Consider the following 19242-nt stretch of genomic DNA (forward strand, 5'->3'; position numbering starts at 1 on the left):
GCCAGGAGAGGAGAGAGGAGGACACTAGTCAGGATGAGTGTCAGAGGAATCATCTTTGAAAGCCTCTTCGAAAGATTACATTGTGGGGGAAAGAAAGAAGGAGAGAAAGACTTATAGCAGGAATACTGTAGCGTGGCCCCTTAAAATGGGTGGGGTCAGAGATTTGGGGGCTCCCAAGTGGCACAGCGTTCTAAGGCACTGCATTTCAGTGCTTGAGGCATCACTACAGACACCCTGGTTCAATTCAAGGCTGTATCACAACTGGCCGTGATTGGGAGTCCCATAGGGCGGCGCACAATTGGCCCAGCATCGTCCTGGTTTGGCCGGTGTAGGCCATCATTGTAAAAAAGAATTTGTTCTTAACAGACTTGCCTAGTTAACTAAAGGTTAAATAAAAAATGTAATTTAAAAAACCTGGGAGCATGTGCTGTATAAGCCCAGCTCTAGCCGGATCAGGATCGGATCCCTTCACTAGAGTCTTGTCAGTCAAAGCAATGGACTGAGAGTGAGAGAGTGCTGGGTGAGAAGATGATAGTGGCGAGGCGACATGTTACCGACCTAGCGCAGGACGGTTCTCAGGTCCCCACTCCTGGTTGACAGCCAGGCCCCATAAAATATGCCTGTTTTCCATCCTTGTTGAGAAGAAGAGATTTTACAGACGTGTTTGATCCGGGGGAATGGAGGGGGATGTTCCTCAGTGATACAGACTAGTAGGCCAATATGTTTGGGTCTGCTAGTGAGGGCATGCCAAAATCAGGCTTAGACAAATGGAAGCCGAATACCCTACCTCAAAGTAACCAAATCATTAGCTATCATCGCATTAGCGAGCGAGCTTGTTTACAACGGGGAAACAATCATGCTACTCGTGCTGGTTCGTCACAAAACCTGGTACTGTGGTTGTGCAGGATCTTGGACCTGCTACTCACACAGATCCAGGATTCATTTCAGCCGTGGTTTGTTTGCGTTTCACACATGCTTTATAGCGCAGATTAGGGTACCACATGCTCCAGGAACCAGATCATACAGTGATATGTGAATGAGCCCTTAGATTGTACACTAAGAATTTGGTTCATTGACAGTTGACATAGACAGGATTCATTCTTGATGCCCACATTAGAAATAAAGAATTAAACCAATCCCAAAGATAGATAATGACATTGATGCCACATTTATATTCAAAACAGCATTACATGTAATGCATTCATTTGACTATGAAATGAATATTATAAATATTTGATACATGTTCACTTCATTGTGTTTCTCATATAGCGCTTCCAAAGTCATAGTTAGAAGAGCAATAGTAGGCTTCTTAGTAGGCTGGAGTTTTGATGTACAGTACAGCTGATTCAAATAACCAACTCATCATCAAGCATTGATTTTTTGAATAGCTGTGTAGTGCTAGGGCAAAAGCCAAAAATGTGCAGGGGAGGGGTGGGGGGGGGGGGGGGGGGGGGTGGCAGGACTGACTTTGCGAAACCCTGCAGTAGATTACATAATTGACATGGTAGATATGAAAAGTGGGAGTGGATTTCTGTAGGCTGGCCAGTGTTGGGTTTCCGAAAATGCACGTGACCACAATGGCTGCTGCTCTCTAAGCCTGGCATCAACTTGCGCGGCACCGTGAAAACCCGTTTCTTTGCGGAAAACTCGCAGAGCTCTTGTCAGACTCGCACTGTCTGACAAAGCAGACCGTACTGTAACGTTCCATTCCTCGTCATACGACGGAGAAACGACTTCGGAAAAGAAGCCCAGGACAAAACATCCTCGGCTCGGTTCGGACTTCCACCAACCAACACGTCGGTAGGAGGAGTCAACAGGTATTGACTGGCTTTTTATTTAGGCTACTGACAATGGGATTGTTCGGACGTGTGACAGGTAGACTAGATTCGGGAGAAGCTTCTCCGTGTACCGAACAGATGATACTGACTAAAATCCGTCTAGTAGGCTATTAGTTGAAGGAGAGAGCTGAATGTGGTGTTTCAATCTGTGTGTTTTCCTTTTCTGTTGTGCAGAAATATCAAACCGAAGCTTTAGCAAGCCACATCCCGCCATTATGTGAACTGTCAAAATGTCATTTGTTGCGAGCCTTGACAGTTATATAGGTTGCCGCTACTACAATGTAACAAGCGTTGTCCATTGATGGAATCATTGCATAGTGCGCTTGTTTAGCCAACACCTGTCTACAGTATTTTTGTGTGCAATTTCCTTTCGAAATTGATCGATTTAAAGCTTTAAAAACATTTGTGAATGTTTAGATGTCACATTGATGGTTGGGCTGCCACTCGAAACAGTTCTAAAAAAAAATGTCACTGTCAACGCCTGGCTTGTGGTGACATCCACACGCACGTTTGTCCGCGTTTTCTCGGAGCCAGGTAAATTATGTCAGTAAAAAAACAAAACAATGACCGTCTGGGCGTCCATTCACTAAGTTCTCACGTGTGTGAGGTTGATCAGATTTGTAATATTTCAATGTTGGCCGTGATTTAACACTGGTCTAACCTACTAGATATCCTCCACAGCATATCAAGCCCGCAATCGTAATTTGCATACTCCCCCCCAACAATTATAATGGTCTGTGGGTTTTGCAGCTTTCATAACAAAGTGGGAGGTGGGAATTTACTACATTGTGAAGTGGTAAATACCAGTTGGATGCATTCATGTGCTTTGAATTTATTGATAACAGCTAATGACTAATGGCCAACAAGCTGCATAAACTATAAACTAAAAGTACAGCTATTATGCTTGCAAATGAATTATAGTGTTCAAAAACCATATTAATAGATTGCTTTTTATGAATAATGTTTTGTTGCATTTAACTGCAGAAAATGCTGTTATCAAGGTAATTTCCTTAGTAGGTGACATCAGAGCATGTGAGAGGAGTGAGAGCTCTGGATGATAGGTTCCCACTAGTAATTACCAGTTGGAGGCTTTTCAAATGGATTTTTTCCAGTCGTATGTGGTAAATTTCCACTTCCCACTTGGTTACGAATGCAGCATAAAGGGTTCATCATAGTCCTAAACTTGTATGCTTAAGCACAGCAGTGTTCTAGAATATTGGACTGTTGGCTATAATGCTTTTCAAATTCTCAGCGCAGCTCAAGCAATTTCTCCAACTGTCAGCACATTACAATGAATAGAGGAGGTGGGATGGTGGTCTCGGGGAGACGAGTAGCTATGTCACAATAGGACGCTGGACTATCGCGTCTCAGTTTCTGTGCACTATGATTTAAGCTTTAGGCTTCCTGATACAGTCTACTTGTGCCCTTTCAATACGCATGTCATGATGGGTTGACTTGATAGGTTGACTAGACTGTGGGACTTGGCAGTAGTGCACCCCCCTTTGACAAAAAATGTGCAGCACCCCCCACCCCCAAACATCTTCCTGCGACTATGGGACTTGGGACATTTTACCTTTTTTATATTATGGAATTTAGCCTAATTATTCTATACCCCCACTGTGAGTCAATTAATTCTGGGAAGTTACACAACATTACGTCCGTATGTCAACTACTGAGTGTGTTTAAGAGCTGACTTTTTTGTGTTCATTCAGCACTCTAAAAAAACACGGTTCCTGGAGGTACTTTTAGGGGTTCCTCAGATTGCAACACCGGTGGAACCCCTAAAGGTGCCTCAAGAATTAGAATCGCTGCATACTGTGAAGGGTACATGACAAATGTCATGACGGATTATTGGGACCGAGGTCATAGGAGCAGACTTAGCCAATTACGTAACTAGCGATTGTCTCGCTATGCTGCTGGGAAAGTGATGTAATAAACAACGTGAGAAGAACATATCCAAGACAGCAGCACATTATGGTCTGGAGAGGTGCAATCTGGTGTAAAAAAAAAAAGTTATTAGTGTGTATTAATGTGAGTAGGAAAGTTGATGAATTCTTACATATTCCTTCCCCGTGTGGTCTCTCAACGAGGAGTACTTCTGAATGAGCGCTGTGCACACATCCATGTGTTTCTGGGTAGTGGAGAGAAAAAGTAGAGAAACGTACAAGATTACTTTTAGACTAACAATTCTGTTTGGAATACAAATGGCGTTGATTGATGGCGTTGATTATCAAGTAAAAGTTGAGTATGTGCTATCAGCTGCAGTGATTATGACAAGACATTATGGAGGAGAGTATGGAGGGCAGTATGGGGGAACAGAACACACAATCACACTGTAAATACATTGATTCACCATTCAGTTAGTATTGGAAAAGACAAAGGAAAATCACAGAACACTATAATCACAATGCAAATACATCATAAGACTTTGTAGAGGCTAAAATGTCGGTAGATCCTTAGTGAGCTTTAAACATTGTCTTGCTTTGGTCTGAAATGCACAAAACCGAACAGGCCGCCCCAATACTCCAACCTGAAAGACATACATTTGAAACAAACACAACATGACAAACATGAGTATTAAACATCAAATGCATCTACCTGATCTGTTTAATTTATTCTTCTTTTTGTCAAGTTGAACATAACCTACATTGGGTCGTGTTTGTGTGTGTCTTACCTGTTTGTGGAGGTTGATACATTTCTATATCACAGCTCCCGAACTCTCCACCACTTAACTGGACAGGGGCTGAGACAGGCACTGAAGGGAGGAGGATGGAAAGAGAGAAAATGTATCATGGGTTTAAATCTTTTTGTCAAGTTTACAACTCAGTATCCTGGGTTATATGTTTAACAACCTAGATTGGGTCATCTGTGTGTGTGTCTTACCTGTTTGCTGAGGTTGAGTTTCTCTATCAAAGCAGGCCACCCCGACACACCAGCCAGAAAGACATACAGTACCAGTCAAAAGTTTGGACATCCAGGGTTTCTTTACTTTTTACTATTTTCTACATTGTAGAATAATAGTGAAGGCATCAAAACTATGAAATAATACATATGGAATCATGTAGTAACCAGAAAAGTGTCAAACAAATCAAAATTTGGCTAAAATGTAGCTCCCAAAAAGTATAGCTACAGCAATTACCAGCTAACATTAGGCTACAGCCTATAGCTTTCCTAGCTGATGAAAAACGAAGAGTCAATTTTTTGTTTTTTTCACCTTTATTTAACCAGGTAGGCCCGTTGAGAACAAGTTCTCATTTACAACTCTGACCTGGCCAAGATAAAGCAAAGCAGTGTGACAAAAACAACAACAAGCAAATATAGTAAGATTAGGGAGGTAAGGCAATAAATAGGCCATAGAGGTGAAATAAGTACAATTTAGCATTAACACTGGAGTGATACATGTGCAGATGATGATGTGCAAGTAGAGATACTGGGGTGCAAAAGAGCAGCAACAAAAAAATAACAATATGGGGATGAGGTAGTTGGGTGTGCTATTTACAGATGGGCTGTATACAGGTACAGTGATCTTGAAGCTGCTCTGACAGCTGATGCTTAAAGTTAGAGAGGGAGATATAAGTCTCCAGCAGAGTACATTACATGATGTATTTTTTTTTTGATAGCTATACACTAGCTAAAATTAAAAAAAATGCTAAGGGACACTCACATTTCACGTCGGTCCGTTGCAAGTCATCTCATATCTGTGGCATCTCCAACCATCCGCGCGCTTCCCGCTTCCAGTGCGTCTTTTGACCAATGTTCTCGATTTGAATTATACACACGAGCGCCCTTTACTCACAAGCGTACTGCTGGGTCAAAAACGAACCCCTCTTTTGAAAAGGGTTCTTCAAAGCACCTCTTCAGTCTACAAACGTTAAAAAATGAACTGATCGCAGAGTATAGGTTTTTAAATTAACCTTAAGGATCATTTTTTTTCACCTTAAATTATCCTGAAGGATCCTCCAGGAACCTTTTTATTTTTTAGAGTGAAGGGGGAGATGATTTGGGTCAGAAGAATGTTTTGTAGAAATGCCTCAATCTCCTGCCGGTTCTATTTTATCTTTCTCCCTGAGACCTGCATGACATTTGGATTTCAGTGCTCATGGATCTAGAATAGATTTTGTGACATTAGCTCAGTCCTCCACTGCCATCTCAAAGTCTTGTAGGCAGTGATCACAAGACCAATTGAATCAAGGCATGGCCTCGTGATGTCATCCCTGCCATTTAGGAACACTCCTGTGAGTGTTCCAGAGATGATGTGGCATCTGCAGCCCAGGGTGGTGTGTGTGTGTGTGTGTATGTGTGTGTATGTGTGTTTCAGACGGAAATATAGGCTACAAGTGCCCATGTGCACACATTGGTGTTTCCGTGTGTCTGCGTGTGTGTTAGCGCGTGTGTTGTTGACCAGTCTATACATATTTATGTCCTGTTTTGCCCAGTTGCTTTAAGGCCTATGTGTGTACAGAATCTTTGATCAGTTATTATGATGGGTTTTACCTGCTTGATTTCTATATAGTAGATCTCTGAACGATAAATAATGGCCAAGCTTTTGTTTTGTTTGTTACAGAGAGCCCAAATGCATTGCTGCGCTGAATATTATAAACTCAGTTGTCCAAATCCAAGCTACGTCGCTTCTTAAAAATTGAGCGTGAATCACGTGAGGCTCATTTTAAAAGGCTTCTCAAAACATGTTGGCTAGACTGAGAAAGACCACTAAACTAATTCAAATTGTGAATTGTATCATAAATGAATCATACAAATGAAGTAGTACACCTTGCATCACATGGTGCATGGTGTTGTTAATATACTATCTACCTTACAACCTTGACTTTTAAAACCGCTTGCAATGAGTAAAGAAACCCCTGGATTAGAAAACGAGAGAGAACAAAGTTTTGTGTTGGTCCTACTCTGTGAGCATCCCCAGGTCCCTCCGTCAATGTAATCTTATTCATGATATGATCTAAAGGGGAAAACTGATCCTAGATCAGCACTCCTACTCTGTGACCCTTTGTGAATACCGGCCTGATTGATAGATAAACACGAGGCAAGCTTGTACGTGCACCGTTGTAAATGTGTTCCCGCCTGGCAGCAGTGGGCGCCAGCTAGAAGCTCCTCTCTCACTGTTATGTGTGATGCTGACTGATGAGATGAGACCCAGGTGATGACAGGGACCCGTCTGCACTGTGAGTACATGCGGGAAGGCACGTGTGCACACAAGAAGACGCTGTTGCACACACACTAACACCGGCTTACTGTAGGCTACCGGTACGTGTGCCCACGTATGCAGAGAAACGTTGCGTCGATTCCAGCGGTGCATCGTTTTTTCCCCCCTCGCTAACTTGCTCAATAAACCAATCAAGTAATCACTCAGCGAATTGATCAAACCGTTATACCTAGTAGACCACAATATAAAATGTCATCTTGAATTAGGCCCTCATATCCCTTGTGTACGAAAATATTTCCCATGCCATAATTTGACGGTGATCGTGCAGCATGTCAAAAAGGATGAGAAGCTCCCTTCGTAAGATTGCAGCTCGGTCGTATTGAGGCACGACTGTATTTGATGCACGGCGAGCTGCCGCCATGACAGCAATTAGGGATCCATAGCATGGCTCTGCCTGCCGCCCCTGAGAAAGTTCCCACTTATCCATGAAGCTGTAGGCAATATGCTACGCATGATGTCAATGCTGAATGGATTCTTTTTTTAGAAGGCGAACAGCTCAAGACCATCGACAACACGTCAGGAAGTTAGGCTACTCTTTGGCTCAAGGACCTGTTTTGGCATTTGATACCAGAGATGGTAGGAACCTACAGTACCAGTCAAAGGTTTGGACACACCTATTCATTCCAGGGTTTTTATTTATTTATTTTTACTATTTTCTACATTGTATAATAATTGAAGATATTCAAACTATGATATGACACATGGAATCATGTAGTAACCGAAAAAGTGTTGGGAAAAAATCCAAATACAGTTTATATTTGAGGTTCTTCAAAGTAGCCACCCTTTGCCTTGATGACAGCTTTGTACACTTTTGGCGTTCTCTCAACCAGCTTCATGAGGTAGTCACCTGGAATGCATTTCAATTAACAGTTGTGCCTTGTTAAAAGTTAATTTGTGGAATTTCTTTCCTTAATGTGTTTGAGCCAATCAGTTGTGTTGTGACAAGGTAGGGGTGGTATAAAGAAGATTGCCCTATTTGGTAAAAGACCATAAGTCCATATAGTATGCAAGAACAGCTCAAATAAGCAAAGAGAAACGACAGTCAATTACTTTAAGACATGATGGTCAGTCAATCAGGAACATTTCAAGAACTTTTAAAGTTTCTTCAAGTGCAGTCGCAAAAACCATCAAGCGCTATGATGAAACTGTCTCTCATGAGGACCGCCACAGGAAAGGAAGACCCAGAGTTAACTCTGCTGCAGAGGATAAGTTCATTAGAGTTACCAGCCTCAGAAATTGCAACCCAAATAAATGCTTCACAGAGTTCAAGTAACAGACCCATTTCAACATCACCTGTTCAGAGGAGACTGCGTGAATCAGGCCTTCATGGTCAAATTATTGCAAAGAAACCCCTACTAAAGGGCACTTTTATAAGAAGAAGAGACTTGCTTGTGCCAAGAAACACGAGCAATGGACATTAGACCTGTGGAAATCTGTCCTGATTTTTGTTTCCAACCGCCGTGTCTTTGTCAGACAGAGAGTAGGTAGACGGATGATCTCCCATGTGTAGTTCCCATTGTGAAGCATGGAGGTGTGATGGTTTGGGGGTGCCCCCCCCCCCCCCCTTAAAAGATTTAGATGCACTGTTGTAAAGTGGCTGTTCCACTGGATGTCATAAGGTGAATGCACCAATTTGTAAGTCGCTCTGGATAAGAGCGTCTGCTAAATGACTTAAATGTAATGTAAATGGGGTGTTTTGCTGGTGATATTGTCAGTGATTTATTTTTTAATTCAAGGCACACTAAACCAGCATGGCCACCACAGCTTTCTGCAGCGATACGCCATCCCATCTGGTTTGGGCTTAGTGGGACTATCATTTGTTTTTCAACAGGACAATGAGCCAACACGTCTCCATGCTGTGTAAGGGCTATTTGACCAAGAAGGAGAGTGATGGTGTGCTGCATCAGATGACCTGTCCTCCACAATCACCCGACCTTAACCCAAATGAGATGGTTTGGGATGAGTCGGACCGCAGAGTGAAGGAAAAGCAGCCAACAAGTGCTCAGCATATGTGGGAACTCCTTCAAGACTGTTGTAAAATAATTCCAGGTGAAGCTGGTTCAGAGAATGCCAAGAGTGTGCAAAGCTGTCATCAAGGCTACTTTGAAGAATCTAAAATATATTTCGATTTGTTTAACACTTTTTTGGTTACTACATGATTCCATATGTGTTATTTAATAGTTTTTATGTCTTCACTATTATTGTACAATGTAGAGAATAGTACAAATAAAGAAAAACCCTTGAATGAGTGCATGTGTCCAAACTTTTGACTGGTACCATATGTGCCATAAGTATTTAATTATTACAAAATTACAGTTTTTAACAAGTAATTTCTAATTGACTACCTGTTGAATAGCAGGCTGTTACCCCATTGTTTTGACACTTCATCTAGATTCTAGCCTTTTCGATGTTTTGCCATGGCTCCAGGTAGACTTGACACTTGTCCATTTCCATTCGTGACTGCTCTATTGTGGAGCTAGCCTTGTGTTCCCCAATTATGTAAACGAGAGAGAAAGGGGCTCTTTTGAGTCTAGTCAGTTGGCCCAGGGCATTGGGGTTCAGTTTGTGTGGGAGCACTGCCCTTCTCACTAACCACGTTTCAATCCAGTTTTCATGCGACTAAAGTCATACCATTAAAAAAAATTACGACAGCTGTGATGGAAACAGGTAGTTTTGGTAAAATGTTAAAGATGCCCAAAAGAAAATATATTTGTTTGACTTGGTGGGATCTTTTTGTGCCGGTAAAATGAATTATGCGAGAAGTGGTGGTGGAAACGCATTTATGCGCAAATGTTGATATAATAACCATCATACGGAAGTAAACTTGAAGTCACGCGATGATATGGTGTGAGGTCCTCCCACTGACTCGGTAAACCATGCAGTTTATTAGGCTACAGATTAAATAAATGAGGAACTTCACATGGTGGTGAAAGTGCCCAGTGATCTTGATGTTCCTTTCCAATAAATATTGAGGGTCTTATTTTGGTGACATGGTGATTGGTGCTTGACTGCCGTTGTGATAAATACAAATATTATCGCTCTTATCCATAATAATCTCATCGAGTAGGCTACAGTATAGGGTAGTCTATCTGCGCGCTGTTGGCTAGAGCTCATGTGCCAAAACCTGAGTAGGCACATTTGCTATTGTTGATAAAACGTTTACTGGAGACAGGAGATCAAGTGGAGACATAGGACAAGGTGGATATTTTTATAATAAGGCCGTTTAATCACATGTAAAAATATCTTAGTAAAATCGTGCAGCACGGCTCCTTCTGTCTGATTCGTATGGAATCGTCAGGAAAGAGAGTCTCTAAACAGTTGTACAGCTTTATATATGCATTGAATGAAGTAGGTTGATCTGGTAGTCTGGCCTTCTGATTGGTCGATCTGGGTCGTGGGTAGTCCTGATCAGGCCTGGTGTCAACGTTCCATTGGTTCCTGAGATAGTTCTTTGTTTTGTGCTCCAACCTTGAGTTGTGTGTGTCTGTGGTTGTCATGGGGGAGGGGAGTTGTGTGTGTCTGTGGTTGGTGTCTTAATGAGACCAGCATATGTCCAAGGGAAAAGGGGTGTGTGTGTATTTTGTATAAAAGATGGCTTATGTTGAGAAGTTGTTATTACAAGTTTCCAGTATCTATTACAATTTCTTACACTATTTAACGCAACAGTTTTTGTGACAAAACTATCGGTAGAGTTGTAAATGTGATGGGAAAACATTGAGTTTGAGATTTTTATTCGGTATATGAAAACTTAAACGATTTTTTAAAATCTGCAACAAGTCAGTTTGGTGGAAACACACCACTGGTGGGAAAATACAAATTTTCTTTATGCAGATTTTTGTATATTTGCTGGAAGATCTGTCGCTAATTGGATGGAAACCTAGCTAGTGATCTGTCATCTGATCTATGTGGTCCAAATTTTGTGAGGATAACAAATCCACTGCCTTCATCCAATTGCTTTTTGTCTGCCGTTGTCTGAGTATCTGCCTTTCCATTTGTTGGAATGCATCCTTTGCTTAGCTGTCTGGCTGACTGCTTATGTTTATCCATCTAGCCATTATTCATTATTCTTGCCTATATTTCTACCAGCTCTTTGTCTCTCTACTTTTTTTATTTTCTCATCTGATCCTTTTGCTGATATTCTGTGCGTGTATTTTGTTTATCTGTCTGTCTGTTAGTTTGTCTGTCCATTTACTACCTCTCACCTTTTTGTCTATTTACATCTGTCAGCATCTTTGTCGGTTAGCATCTTTGTCAGTCAGCATTTTTGTCTTCGAGCTTCTTTTGTCAGTCCATTGTGTCCATGTTTTGGGACAAGATGTAGGTGGACAACGGTTTCCCAGCCAAACAACTCATGAGCCAATATCAACTTCATCATCAATTGTCTTAATCCTTTTTTTTTGCACCGGGCACATGCAAACACTTGAGCAGTTGGCATCTTACTTGATTTTCTTCTAGTCTAGATAGAAAAACAGAGGCATGAAAACGAATGTAAATTGTGATGACTTGCTGCAAATGAAAACAGGAAGTGAACCACATGAAATATACGTGGGTGTTATGAACTAATGCCCGTGGTCGATGCCCACTAAACACAGGGCACACTTTGTGCCATAGCATTGGCGTGACTGTAGGTGACGAGCTGGACTCACTGGAGCGTAGGTATCTTCCTGTTCCTGTTTCAAATAACTTTACATCTCTCTGTGTCTAGGATTTAACAAACCTAGATTTGTAGAATGGACTTCACAAAAGAACCCAACCCTACAATGTAGGGCTGTTTATACATTATACAACCGGTGGGTCTAATCCTGAATGCTGATTGGTTGAAACCGAATTCCAGCTGGTGTCTATTCCACAAGTTACCACCGGCTAAATCTATTACGTTAAAATGCCTATTTACTCTGTTCCAGCTGACTGCGCAATCCACTGTGGCATCAGCCCAGCCAGGGGAAGTTATAAACTTGATCTCCACTATAAAAAGCATATAGACATTATCTCACTTATCTTTTAGACTGAAATTTAGTTTTCAACAGCAGAGATTTGTATAAACCTTGCTGTCGGTCTCTACGACATTTGCAACATTGTTTCAATATTCAAATTCAATCTCCAACTGTCCCATTGAAATTAACGTGCTGGGAGTCGGGACGAGAGAGAGGCAGGCAGCGTTTCTCAGCCAGTCAAATCATAAATCAGCTGGCATAATTTTTATGGATATATACGAAGAAATGTAAATTGAAAAAAGGTACATGAAATTAAGTGCAGTTAGTTTGCAGTCTTTCCAGCTTCAGTTTGAAGTGATTGTGTTAGTGGTGTTGTTGGCTAGCTCCTCTGAACAACAGTGTCCTAACGAGAGAGCACATTTTCTATGCCAGGCGAAATCGCGCCTCATTAGCTCATTGTTATGGATGTATCCAAATATATGTCACTAGAAAACAGCTTAAACAAATGCAGCTACTGTTGTTATTCTGGCTGCACTGTTTGACGTGACTGTAAATTAGCCGTAGTTGGCTAGTTAGCAAGCAAGGGATAAGAACGTTGCCAACCTGTATGGCAATGGAACATTTAGAACGAAAGACTGGGTCACATCCATAGATACAGAACAAAAAGACTGAATGACTGGGTTGCGTATCTGGCAGCCGAACCAATAGAACGAACGACCAGCCGGCTTGGGTAGCAACCCTAGATTTGTGTCGGGACTATATCTTGTGGAAGGATGAAATGGTATGAATAAATTCATTTAAAAACATTTTTTTTTAAATATGTCAATCGTTATTTGAATATGTTGGTAACCCGTTGTAGAAAAGTGATCATGTCCTCACAGCCGGTGTTTGGAGGATATATCGTCACGGTTTGCCGGTGTTGTGCATAAAATCTCACCCCTGCCAGAATTTCTCCCCCCCTTTGCATTCTTCATTGCTGGGACTTGCTTGCTAGTTGAGATTTCTGCTCTTCACTCCGTTATCAGTTTAGCCTGCATTTCACTGATCTTAGTAGCAGAAAGCATTTTTGTTTTAAGTTTGGCTATTTGTTTCAATTGTATATGGCAGTTCTAGCTTGTATGGTTCCCTGGGCGAAGGGGGGAATTCTGACAGGGGGAAAATTTTCAGCACAACAACTGTCATCGACATAGTCTCGGGCCTAACAACACCCGGGCTAATATTTTCTCCAAACACCCGGCTTCTCGGGCATTATCATTCAATTGAAGTGAGAATTATCAAACATCCATTAGAGATTCTATCTTATGTGAGACAATAAGTATTCATACACCTAGACGTATTCCACGATTTGTTGTTACAACTTGAATTCAAAATGGATAAAAAAAATAATTCTCACCCATCTACACACAATACCCTAGAATGAAAGTGAAAACTTGTTTTTAGACATTTTTGCAAATTTATTTCTGTATTTCATTTTCAATATCACATTTACATAATTATTCACACCCCTGTGTCAATACTTTGTAGAAGCACCTTTGGCAGTGATTACAGCTGTGTCTTTCAGGGTAAGTCTAAGAGCTTTTCACACCTGGATTGTGCAACATCTGCCAATTATTCTTCAAGGTCTGTCAAATTGGTTGATGATCATGGCTAGACAACCATTTTCAGGTCTTGCCATAGATTTTCAAGCAGATCTAAGTCAAAACTAACTCGGCCACTCAGGAACATGCACTGTCTTCTTCGTAAGCAACTCCAGTGTCAATTCATCTCCTAGTGTCTGTTGGACAGTAGACCGAACCAGGTTTTCCTCTAGGATTTTGCCTGTTCTTAACTCCATTCTGTTTCTTTTCTATCCTGAAAAACTCCCCAGTCCTTAACTATTACAAGCATACCTATAACATGATGCAGCCACCACTATGCTTGAACATTTGAAGAGTGGTACTCAGTAATGTGTTGTATTCGATTTGCCTAAAACATAACACATTATATTCAGGACAAAAAGTTCATTACTTTGCCACATTTTTTGCAATATTAATTTAGTGCCTTATTGCAAACATGATGCATTTTTTAGAATATTTGTATTCTGTACAGGCTTCCTTCTTTTCACTCTGTCAATTAGGCTAAGATTGTGGAATAAGTACAATGTTGTTAATCCATCCTCAGTTTTCTTCTATCACAGCCATTAAACTCTGTAACTGTTGTAAAGTCACCATTGGCCTCATGGTGACATCCCTAAATGGTTTTCTTCCTCTCCAGCAACTGAGTTAGGAAGGACACCTGTATATTTGTAGTGACTGGGTGTATTGATACACCATCCAAAGTGTTAAAAATAATGTCACCATGCTCAAAGGGATATTGAATGTCTGCTTTTACATTTTTTTGACCCATCTACCAATAGGTGCCCTTTGCTGTGAGGCATTGGAAAACCTTGCTGGTCTTTGTGGTCGAATCTGTGCTTGAAATTCACTGCTCAACTGAGGGACCTTACAGACAATTGAATGTGCGGGGTACAGAGATGAGGTAATCATTCAAAAAATCATGTTAAACACAATTATTGCACAAGGAGTCCATGCAACTTATTATGTGACTTTTCAAGCACATTTTTACTCCTGAATTTATGTAGGGAGTGCCGTAACAAAGGGGTTGAATACTTATTGACTCAAGACATTACAGCTTTTCATTTTGAATTCATTTCTAAACATTTCTAAAAACTAAATTCCACTTTGACGTTTAGGGGGTATTTTGAAATGAGGCTGGCTTTTATCACAATGTGTACAATGTCAAGGGGTTTCAATAATTTCTAAAGGCACTGTGGCTCAAGCGACACTTTGGAGTACTCGATAGTACTCAATACCGGCGGAGGTATTTCTAATTGAAGCCGTGCAGGCCTGGCCTGCGTTTTTAAAATGGCCAAGTAAATTGCATGTGAAATAGAGAAGCGTGTCCCTTCTACAGATTCCATTACTATCGACTAATGTCGTAATGTGTGCTCACATACATGCATACTAACGGGCAGGCGGAGCAGCGCAGGACAGGCTCCTGGGAGCTGCAGTGCGAGACAGATGGGCCGCAGTAAATTAAACAAGCCATCTCCTCCTCTCGCTCTCTTCGTCCTCCTCCCCGTGACGGAGCGGGAGCGCTGGGCGAGTTCTCGTCATTATTTAATGCCGCTGTTAATGGTGTCTTTGTGCCTGCTGGCGAGCTTGTAATGGATGTGTGTGTGTGTGTGTGTGTGGCGTTAATGCATGTGTCCTTGGTGCTAGTGTGTTTGTACGCCATTGTACACAGTCAGTGGGGCTCGACGGAGACCAGAGAGAGTGTGTGGGGTAAGTATTACCTCTACATGAGTCACATGTTCACACTAAGGATGTTGAGGTAGATATGGGAAACCTGGAGTTTGTTATGAACATTCAAAAGAAAAAGACTGCTCTAATTTAGTGTACCATCACAATCACGCATATATATATATATATATATATATATATACACATATATATATATATACACACATATATATATATATATACACATATTTTACTCGCCTCCCCTTCTAGTGGGACCAGTTTATCACATTAGGTCCATGGTGTACCGCCGTATCGTCCTTAGTTCCCCTTTTAATGTCATCATTAATCTATGCGATTCCAATGCTGGATGAAGACACAGCGCCGTCCCAGATTAAAGCAGCAACTCATGACGTTGTCTCTTTCCTCGAACGAGCTAACCCCCGCCCTTCCCCGTCCCCTGTAGGGGAGTGAGTCGTCCTGTACTTACATCTACCCTGTGGCCAGCTGTCTCCTGTCTCGATTCCCATTCTCTCTGTACTTAAAATGAAAATGCACCCTGTGTCAGCTCGCGGACAGTCCTTTCCTCACTTGACTCCCCGTTTCTCTTTACTCGCGATACGCCGGGCAGCTCCAAGTCCCATGTTCACAGTCGGATGTCTTTCTATAGGAGAGAGGTCTGAACTCTAAAGCCTCAGGGTTTCCCCCCCCACTTAATCAGTGTGATTCTCAAGCTCACCGGATTGATTTTGACCTGCAGACCTGTGCCCGGCGCTGTGCCAACTGAGACAGAGATTGGGGGGAGAGCGGAAAAGGAGGGGGAGATTAACAAGTCTATGAGAGGGATGAGAGAAAGGAGAGATTGAAGGTAACACAAATGACGAAAGGCACTGAGAGATGGAGAGGAGAGTTGTAGGGCCATTGTCTATCCCAAAACCTTGAAGTCTAAGTAGAGACATTTCTCTCTCTCTCTCTCTTTCATTTTTCCTCTCTCTCTCTCTCTCTCCTTTTTCCTCTCTCCCTCCAATGATTTAGTGGTGTTAAGTCCTTCTGTATCAGAGATCCATTCCCCCTGGACACTTTTCAATGCCTGCTGGAACACAGACAGCTGTGAGAAACCCACTACCATAATCCTATTCAGGAGAGGGAGAGCGGGAGAGAAAGATAGAACAAGCATTTCTTTTTCTTATCTCAGATGATTTCTGATTTAAGATCTGAAGTATTGAGTTGTGTAGTTCAAGGGTGTAGTGTGTGAATGTGTAACTTGACTGTAGATCTTTACTGTTTGAATGAGTTTGTGTTGATGTGGGTGATTGAGGGTACAGACTACAGTACGTGTGTGTGGTGTGAATACACCGGTGTGATTACTTACCTTTTGAATTCGGTTCTTTGTTTAACAATGTCCTCAAAGGTGTGTATGTACAGTGTGACGAGTACATGTAATGTGAGTGTTTGCCAATGGAGGGTAGCCATCATCATGAGTAGGCTATGTACAAAGGTTTACTGTGTGTTTTTATTTAACCAGGTAGGCTAGTTGAGAACAAGTTCTCATTTGCAACTGCGACCTGGCCAAGATAAAGCATAGCAGTGTGAACAGACAACAACACAGAGTTACACATGGAGTAAACAATAAACAAGTCAATAACATGGTAGAAAAAAGAGAATCTATATACAATGTGTGCAAAAGGCATGAGGTAGGCAATAAATCGAATAATTACAATTTAGCAGATTAACACTAGAGTGATAAATCATCAGATGATCATGTGCAAGAAGAGATACTGGTGTGCAAAAGAGCAGAAAAGTAAATAAATAAAAGCAGTATGGGGGTGAGGTAGGTAAATTGGGTGGGTAGTTTACAGATGGACTATGTACAGCTGCAGCGATCGGTTAGCTGCTCGGATAGCAGATTTTTAAAGTTGTTGAGGGAGATAAAAGTCTCCAACTTCAGAGATTTTTGCAATTCGTTCCAGTCGCAGGCAGCAGAGAACTGGAAGGAAAGGCGTCCAAATGAGGTTTTGGCTTTAGGGATGATCAGTGAGATACACCTGCTGGAGCGCGTGTGTGTGTACGCTGCATAGGCTACACATCTTTGTGTGTGTATGTGTCTGAAAGTACACTGCAGCCAGGAACATACGGAGTCCACTTTTTAAAGGGAATAATCTTCAGGATGGCTTCTCAGTGGGCCTCCTCCTTCTTCTCATCTCCGCCCTGTGTCTCTGAACAGGGACAAGGTTGTTGCGCAACAGTTCAAAGGCTCCTCCACTTTCTCAACCTGGTCGTGAAAGCCTGGTTACTGCGCGTACTTTTCCACCCTGTAGCGACCCCGGTGGCCTCAAACCTTCAACGTGATTTACCTTTTGGAATTGTGGCGTCCAGCGTTTCTAACTTCTAACGCACAAGGGACGGATTGTTTCCTTTCCTCTTACACCAAGTGGAGGACCGCACTACACAAGGAGAAAAAAAAAATCTAGATTTTTTTACTTGTCGTTTGAAAGAGAGGACGTGCTTTATAGGTGGAAAATTCCTTTCTTTCTTTTTGAAGGTCTTTATCATTACTGGAACAGTTGTCCATTTTAGACTCACCGCGGCAGGTTCTGACGAGCTCGCTCTCACGTCTCGTTAGTTTAGCTCGGGGAAACCATGGCTACACCAGACACAATGCCGGGGAATTGATGGCAAGACCGTAAAACGATACGGTTGAGAGATTCTTAAATCCATCAACACTTTTCCATTTCAAATCCTGCATTATAAGGAGAAGTTCATTAGGACACACGACCCTTCACTATGACCCTGCGTTCCTATCCTCTTAATGAGATGCGATTTCTGCTGTCAATCAACCAATCTGTAATAGTTCTCCTTTGCTGAGTCACAGACAGCGATCTACCTCCCGTCGCCTTAAACACCAACCTTCAGACACGTCGCAGCGAGAGGAGAGTCTTAACCACACTCGTAAAGCGCTGCTTTATTGTTGTGATTGGCAGGTGTTTAAACGGCTTGATGTGATCCAGGCCTGAGTACTTAAAGTGAGCGTTGCCTGCGGACACAGTTTTTCCACACAGCCATCCCAGGGCTCATCCCTCACTCATTAGCGCCTGGCATACAGTACTACTGTGTGTGTTAGCATCTGGCAGCAAGAGCTCTTCAACCTGCTTCTGATGTTGTTGGGCGCGTGCTTCTGATGGTTAGCGCTTGAAATTGCCGCTTTCTGTGGTGAAGTTGAAGCTGCACACCATGGGTGTGCATTGGTGCTTATTCACATGGGAAATGTACAATGTAGGAGGGCAATTCCACTGTAAACGGAATTACGCTTTGACTCAGTTTTTCACTTTAAAATGAATGGCAAACAAACTATTGATTTTAAAAGTTGACCAAACCATACAAATCTATGCACAAGAGCGACTTTGAACAATGTCAACTGAAAGATTTACAAAAACAAATTTGATGGAAGAACTGTGCAGATGCAAATTTTGGTGCACTCAGTATTGTACTCATTGTACTGTACTCACTGCACTGTACTCAGTACTACTGTATTGTACAGTACTCTACTTTGCTCTACTCACTGTACAGTGCTGTACTTTAATGTACTGTTCTCTACTAACCGTGCTATCCAAACTTGAGAAACATACGTCTATGATAGGTTCAGATTAGCTCCAGTCCGGTCCGTCTGTGGACGTGAACATAAAGGCCATGGTGGACTGACCAAATTTCAACTACTTTTCAACAATTGTGGACGTCTGGTGTCAGTCGGTGGTCAGTGGGTGAGAGGGGGCTCATGGGTAGGTATCAGTAAGAGTCTAGGAGTGGTGACATTAACTGAAGAGGGAGGGGTTGTCCAGTCTGTTTTAACCAGTGGAGGCTGCTGAGGGGAGGCTCATAATAATGTCCGGAACGGAGCAAATGGAATGGCATCAAACAACAGGAAACCATGTGTTTGATGTATTTGATACCATTGCACGCACTCCGCTCCAGTC

The 19242-nt window shown here is 42.0% G+C and overlaps 1 protein-coding gene across 3 annotated transcripts in view; it reads left to right on the top strand.

Annotated features, from left to right (window-relative positions):
- Positions 1-1556: 1556 nt before the first annotated feature.
- rarab (retinoic acid receptor, alpha b) overlaps positions 1557-19242 on the top strand; it is a 171875-nt gene continuing 154189 nt past the window's right edge. For all 3 annotated transcript variants that reach the window (XM_055889478.1, XM_055889476.1, XM_055889477.1), the window contains exon 1: positions 1557-1817. The gene's annotated coding sequence lies outside the window, so the exon portion shown is untranslated. The remainder of the gene's footprint in view (positions 1818-19242) is intronic.

Source organism: Salvelinus fontinalis, chromosome 2, assembly GCF_029448725.1.
Source record: "Salvelinus fontinalis isolate EN_2023a chromosome 2, ASM2944872v1, whole genome shotgun sequence".
Classification (NCBI taxonomy): domain Eukaryota; kingdom Metazoa; phylum Chordata; class Actinopteri; order Salmoniformes; family Salmonidae; genus Salvelinus; species Salvelinus fontinalis.